Here is a 7,908-nt window from a genome sequence, read left to right on the forward strand (position 1 = left end):
ATATTAATATTTTTTTATGCAGTTTTACATATCTTTTGATTTTATACATGGAAATGAGTACAACTATTAGAAACTACAAGGCTAATACAAGTGAAGAGGAAAAGCTATGAAATTACGATACATGCCCTTTTAGAAACCAGTTTGAAAGCTTCTCAAACTTTCTCTCTGGTGTTTGGTAAACAACCTTTGACTTTTGGTTTTGGCCTCCTTATGTTAAAGGTCATTTGTCCGCCTTTCACTGAACAACTCCTTAGACTACCAGAAAAGTGTGAAAACCACTCAAACCTATTAAAATACGCGCAATCACTGGGAACAAAGGAGTCAAAATACCTTGTTGTTTAGCTCCTCCTTCCCACAAACCTGAATCAGCTTGTGAGTGAAGAACAAAATTAATCCCATTAAACACAGAGTACCTGTGAGTTGCCGTACTTATTTCATTATTAAAGCACAGCATGGGGTTTCCTCTAGGTATGTGTCAGACGTTGGTAGCAGCTCAACCTTGTCTGCCGAGTAACCTAAGGATATAAGTTGCCATTCATTTTGGCCTGAACTTCTGTCTCAAAATGGCATCTGTGTGACTCTTTTGATCCCTGTGTCCTCCTCAACATCTCCTTAACCCTTTCTAACTCATCCCCTACCTTCGCCATCCTCTTTTGTCTCTTCAGGGTTGCTTCTGTGTCTCTCCCACCATCCCAGCTCCCTAATCCTTAATCCTTTAGAAATCGGTCGGGCAGAACAAGCCAGCTTTGATCAGACTCTCAGATCACGCGTGCTAATATTGTCAGCGCACCCGGATCTCACAGACAGAGCCCGGAGCCCGGGGGGAGAGCTTCAAACAGTCGTTTCCCTCCCCTGGACTCTGCTTGGGAGGGAGAGGCTGAATAGTTCTTGCCGCAGCTGACGACTACAGGCTCCGTCTGGTTGTGTTTTTATTCAACAAAGCAAACTATTGTGACCCAACTCTTTTTTTTTTTCCACTGCTAAACACCTGTCTTGGTGAACTAAGAAGCCAGAAGTGGGAAATTAGATCAGAAACCTGCAGCTGAGAATAGAGATGTGAAATTAGTTTTTAGTTGTTTTTTTTTCTCATAAGATCAACCTCTGGGTCAGTAATTCCTGTTAATCTGAAATCTCATTAAAATTACCTCCTCCCTCTTTTAGGATTGCCCTTTCAAAGAGTGCCAAAGTCAATAGACATTATCTTAAAGAGCGTGTTTTAAAACTACAAGTCATTAATTTGAAGCAGTGTGCAGGTTTTACATACATGCAGTTGTTCCTTCTCTCCAGAGTTTGCAAAAGTAGTCAAACCCTTTGACCTTTTTGCGTTTTAGCCATGTTACAACTACAAAATTCAATGTGTTTTAATGGGGTCTTATGTGACAGACTAACAGAAAGTTGATTATTATTAGGATGTGGAAGGGAAGCATTACATGAGTAAGACCAACTGCGAACAAATTCTACCCCAGACTCAGATGGATTTAGGTCAGAACTTTGACTGGGTCCTTCAAATCCTGTGAATTGTTGAATCTTGTTCTCTGGTTGGAAGATGAAACTCCGACCCGATCTGATCTGTGGTGTAACCTCTGAAAGGGTTTCTTTCAGGTTTACTTTACTGTCTTCCCTTCAACTTTTGACAGAACTTTGTCATCCCTGCTGAAGAACAAAACATTCCCACAGCATGAAAGTGTCTTCACCTTATTTCAGTGGGATTGTAGTACATTGGGACGTACATATCGCGTTAATTTTATGCCAGTGTGGGCCAACCAGTCCCGCTCTGGTTTTATCTCTCCTGTATTGTATGTGCCAGACTTTAAACAGTGCTTCTTTAGGTGTTCTTTCAAAAAATGACTTCTTGCTATCTTTCCTTGCCAGACTTTTTTTTTAAGAGGACAAAACTAGTAAGTATTCTGACAACAGATTCTCCCTCTGAAGTTGTGGATCTCTGCATCTCCTCCAGAATTGTGGCTGCTTCATTTCTCAGTGCTGTCCTTCTTCTGCCTATCAGTTTTATGATGAGCATGTTTGCTGTCAAGCCATTCTGCTCACACTCGGTTTACTAATACGGTCACTTCTGAAGGCATTTGTTTCCACTTTATTTCATTTAGGTGCCTCGGAGTGGGGATGTATTCAAAATGCACTCCGGCATTTTTAGATTTGTATTTATAAAAAGTTGAAAATTGTGTCTCCATGGGATATAATCACCGCTTTGAGTTGGTGTATCGCGTAAGATCCCAATAAAATACACGAGAGGAGGTTGCTGTGACATGACAGAATGTGAAAATGCTCAAACGGTGTGAATAGTTTTACAGGGCACGATGTACTTAATTCACAAAACATTTCTGTAGAAGAAATGTAAACAACGCATAAAGCTGAACTCTTCTCAAAGCTACATGGCCAGCAGGTTGAAGCTCTCAGCAGACCCACAACAGTGCTGACAATGTACTCTCACTTCCTGTCTGATCAGTTCAGAAGTGTAAACAGGTGCTTTTTATCAGACAGTCAAAGGAAGGAAGCAGCCTATGAGAACCATCTGTGAGCAGGATGTAGTGTCGCATCTCACTACTGAAACTTGGGCAGCCTGTTTCAAAAGTTTGCCAGATTGGTTTCTTTTTGTTTTGTGTAAGTCAAAGTTTTACCCTTGTTTATAATGATGGAGAAAGGCACACAGAAGGCAAAGCAAAAGCTATCATAGGATAGCGGAACAAAGTGAACGTTTGCAACGAACAAAAATTTCTGCAGGCACAGACTTCTTTGTTCTTTTTGTGCGCAAGATCTAATTAAATCACAGACAATGGTGACCCCTAGCGGCCAAACTGATATAACACACGATGTATTTGCTTTTTAATGAAACAGCTTGTTAGATTTGCACAAGAAAAAAAAAACTATATTCCAGGGTAAAATTGTTGAGGAAGAGGGTCTGTTGTTATGCAACATTAATTCATTAAGCTTAACATTTAACATTTAAAAGGGGGGAAAGGGAGATTTGGTTTGGATTTTCCTCATAAAAGTAAACAGAATTATTCACATGAAACACTGGCTAGGTAAGCAGCATTTTACAACCTGTTGTTAAGTTTTATTGAATCAGTGTTCCCTGTGAGCCATATTAAATACAAGGAAAAACATGAGACAATGTTTTAGTGCTACAAAGTCCGTTCAGGGAGGTAGACAGAGGGGGTTATTGGGATGAGTTAACAGCGTTGCTATTGGTTCCCATGATCACATTTTCTTATCATGACAACGATATAACTCTGAATTTATTGCTATCATATCCCAGTTTTATTCCTGTATAAATTACCTACCTCTTTTCAGGGACTTGCTTTCAAGGATCTGATAAATTGTAGCCTTTTTTCTTCATTTCAACCAACTCATTTTGCTTTTCAGGGTAAGATTAGTGTTCCTTCTTGCAAACTGAGACATTGAAATTTCTCACTAAGTCCTGGGTTTGCCCTGAGGCCTCCTCCTGGTGAGATGTGCCCTAAACAAATCCTGGGGGAGATTCCAGGAAGGAATTGAACCAGATGGTTTAGCCTTCTGCAGCTCATCCCAGATAAATGAAAAAAAAAAAACTTTCAGGGGAAGGTCATTCAAGCAGCAGTTTTATTCTTTCATTTAATGCCCACAGAAGGTGATAATGGATATTAATTGAATCAACATGCTGGGTTTGTCTCAACACTGAATCAGCATGCAGTAACTGTCCTTCTCCACACGGGGCACCAATTTACCTAAAACCAAACATTCTTTATGGCTGAAGGTTGGGACTTCAGACAACCTGACAGAATAACCTGACAGTTTTGTCTATGGAGAACCTGGAAAGAATCCCTGCATGCTTGGTGAAAGCATGAAAACTCCACTGGTGCCACTGTATCAGTGTGCAAAGAGGAATACAATATAAGCAAGTGAAAAAGAAACTCCTGGATGGGGAAAAAGACAAAAAATAACTATTGAATGAACAGATCATAACAGAGCAGAAGTATTTTTCTAAGATCTAAAATAATCTCAAAATGAAACAAAATTAATACTATAGCATCAAAATAAAGTCCTATGGCTTATCCTCCTTTTATACAAACAATTTTGATAGATACACATTCAAATAAGACAATTTCATTTGCTTTATATATGAAGCTTTGAAGGGCATTTTTTTCAACCATCTGCCACACTGTTGTGTGTATTTTTACTAAACTTATTTTTATTTCTTATTTTATCAGTTATTTACCTGTAATGTTGTGTTTGTTGTGAAGCACTTTGGTCAGCTGAGGCTGTTCTAATAAAATAAATAAACTTTGACTATGACTTATTTGAAAAAGAAACTATAATCATCAGAAATAAACAGCTTGACAACAGAACTCTGTGTGTAGTCTATAAAATGGGTTTTGCTTAGTGAATTAACTTACTTAATAAATCAACTTTTGAATGTTATTCACATTTATTTTTTTCTTATGGATGCCGAAGATTGGATCTTACAATAAGAGTCATGGATGCCCAAGGATTTGACTGCTACATCAGACACATTTTTACACAGAATAATATTTTATCTTAAGTGGTTGTGATACATGGTACATATTTTTAAACTATTGGATTATTGCTGACATTTGTTTGTTGTTTGTTTTAAAATTTGCAATCCATTACAAAGCCAAGCGACATAAAGTTGCTCATACTTATGTAGAGTTCAGGTTTGAGCACAGGAAGAACTTTGCGTGAGCTTAAAGAAAGAAAGAAAGTAAACCTAGGACTTTCTGGTTTTGTAACTAACATTCAGGGCCCTACAAAACATTTGAAGTTGTATTTTATTGGGACTTTAATGACACTCTGGAATGTATTGTGTCTTAAATGTAGGTTAACAAAAGGCTGAATCATTTTTCAACATCTGTGACCAACAACAGTCTGAGTGTCATTGTTTTGGAATGTTTTAGGTGTGGTTGCATCTCCAGAGCTGCAGGTCTTCCACATGGGGGTGTGGCTGTGTCAGAATGCTGCAGTCAGACTCGACTGCCATCTGCTCATTTTCCTTGATGTAGTTAAGGAGCCGTCTGGCTAGTGAGATAAACCTAATCAAATCTTCTTGTGAGTTATTATCTCTTTGCACTTTCCCACAATGGACCAGCATGAAAACGTACCTGACTATATAAAGGGAACACTCAAATAACACATCCTAGACCTGAATGAATGAAATATTCTCATTGAATACTTTGTTCTGTACAAAGTTGAATGTGCTGACAACAAAATCACACAAAAATCATCAATGGAAATCAAATTTATTAACCAATGGAGGCCTGGATTTGGAGCCACACACAAAATTAAAGTGAAATGTTCCCTTTATTTTTTTTTAGCAGTATATATAATTGCAATATATTTATATATATTGCAATTATGCAAGCTCATCTTTTTACATCTGATTTTTTTCTTTTATATTCTCTGCATAAACTTGGTCCTACGGTTAAATCTGTAATAAGTAGGTACTTGTTCCTAACATCTTCCATTTTTTGTTTTACTGAATCAAGACTTCAAAGATTTTAACTTTTAATCTTAAAGACCATCATTTTTCATAAAGGTTCTACCTCATTTACAGATGAACAACAACAGAGTAAGCATAGTAATCATGTGCACCAAATTGCATATGGTCATTTAGGCACTTCTGTCACATCTAAAGTGACTGTGACAATTATGGGACTCGTGATTACAAAGAACCTCTTGAATATCACATAACATAAGATCATCTGCTCTGAGTGTTTAGAAGTTACTTGGCAGTTCAGCTTAAATCTCTTTTTATGAATTGCTTTCCGTCTTTTGATTGGTAAAAAGTACCTTTGGAGTTGGTGTTTTTCAAGATGTGTTGAGATGTGTATTTTTCTTCAAACTGGCAACCCAAACAATAAAGATTGGTCATTATGTCGAAAAGCAGAAGGTTGAACTCTCCCTAATGTTCAGCAAAATTGTTTTTTTTCCATACTGAAGCTGAGTAAAAGTGAGGCGATGCTGCAAAAATCATCCAATTTGTCGTTGAATTAGATAGGCTCTAAGTTGCTGCAGCGTCAGAGTACTGAGATGATGGGTCTTCTATACGGTGAACAGATTGTACATAATCTGCTAGAAAATCAGCTCTTTGCACACTTTGCTAATCCCTACACTCTTTGGCCTGAGGGAATCCCACTGACCTCTTAGTAAACCCCATTGGTCTCTTTGTCTACTAGAAGGCCTTGTTTTAACAGGCATCAGCAAAACCTTAGCAGGAACATTCATTTTTGTGAACATCCTTACTCTCCCAGCAGTACGTTTTTGAATCTTTACAGGCTGCTGAAATGTTAGACATTAAAAATATGACCCACTTGGGCCCTTTTTTGTCTTTAAAATATATCCACTGACAATAAAAACACTGTTGGGTAATAAAGTGTAGACTTTCACTGCAGAGTTTCACAAAATCTTTTCCAAAGATAAAGATTTTTTTTGTTTGTTTTGTTTTTCAGGTGCTTTTTGTGAAAGTGTTGTGCAATTAACATTTGCACAACACTTTGTATATTTCTGTAAACTATTAATACACTCTTCAAAACCTGGTGTTTAACCTGTAAAGTTATGAACAATGGGGAACAATTCTTTCCTCAAAAGCAAGTGTTCATGTCAGTGAAAATGTCAGTGTCATCAAAATGAAAAGTCCTGACACTGTTGATTATGAAGAAAATAGTGAAATGACTCTCTCATGTTTTTATTACATTTCACTCTGTGTAGCATAAATCTACACTTTAGTGAAGTAGAGGTATACCAGACAGTGAATGTTTATTTCACTTTTTTACTATATATGCTATTGATATGTTTTACTTTTAATTCTTCAAAGCATTGTGCAGACACAAAAGTATACATCTTATTTGCACCTTTTGGGAAAAGCTGTGCAAAAATGTAAACGATATTGCAGTAGACATTGGAACTGTTGCAACTAATGCTTCACACACTCCTCAGCAGTGAAATCTTAGGTTCACCTGAGATAAATCATTATTGTTAGTGTGTGAGACATTTTCCGGGAAGTATGATGAAGAAAGGCGTAAAATTGATAAATTTTGATAACTACTTCAACAGATTTGTTGAACAAGTTGTCAGCAAATCTCTTGACAACTTGCTTGAAATTGTCCCCATTTCAAGCACTGAAATGGGGACAATTAGTTTTATAGGGACTGACTGTTCAGAATTCAGTTAAATTTTATTAACATGACATAACCAAATGACAATGTTGTAAAAAAGCAGAGCATTGTGTGGAATCAATTGATGCATGTCCAAAAACACTTGCAGATGGCTGGAAGAAATGAGAAACTGCTATTTTGATATGTACAAAGAACTAAATGTTGTGGAAGATGAACAAACAGTTTTGAGAATTTTAATGCTCATCAGAGAATTTGGACAAAGTAACTGGGGTGAACTGTAAAACATTTATTCTGTTTTTTTTTTACCAGTTCTAGAAAGTTGACTGGGCTCATATGTCTCTCCAGCTGGTGAAAAATTTAGGTGGAAATAACTGGGGCTGCAGCTGCTCACCAGGAAACATCATTGGGACTTGAAAACAGAATTAATCGACAAAAACATTTCTTTTTTTTTCTTTTTTTTCCCCCTTTTTTAAATTTTACAAAATGGCAGAAGATTATGGCAGCTCGAGTCTAGTCTCTTCATGAGTTGCTACTTACATGTCCATAAAATCCATCTTCCCATAAACAGCTCAGAGGTTTTCCTGTTGTCATAGTAGAATATAAGCACACACTGGAAGGATAAACTTTATTAAAAACATGTAAACAAATAAGATAAAAAGATAAGATTGGTTGAAGTATGCCTCGTGTTATGTCACAAGACACTCGTGGTTAAGAAAGCTTGTTTTCAAGAGGGGATTTGGCTTTTATCCTAAATAACAAATTACAACAAAATGGCAAATAG

The sequence above is a fragment of the Poecilia formosa genome, unplaced genomic scaffold (assembly GCF_000485575.1).
Source record: "Poecilia formosa unplaced genomic scaffold, Poecilia_formosa-5.1.2 Scaffold6, whole genome shotgun sequence".
NCBI lineage: Eukaryota > Metazoa > Chordata > Actinopteri > Cyprinodontiformes > Poeciliidae > Poecilia > Poecilia formosa.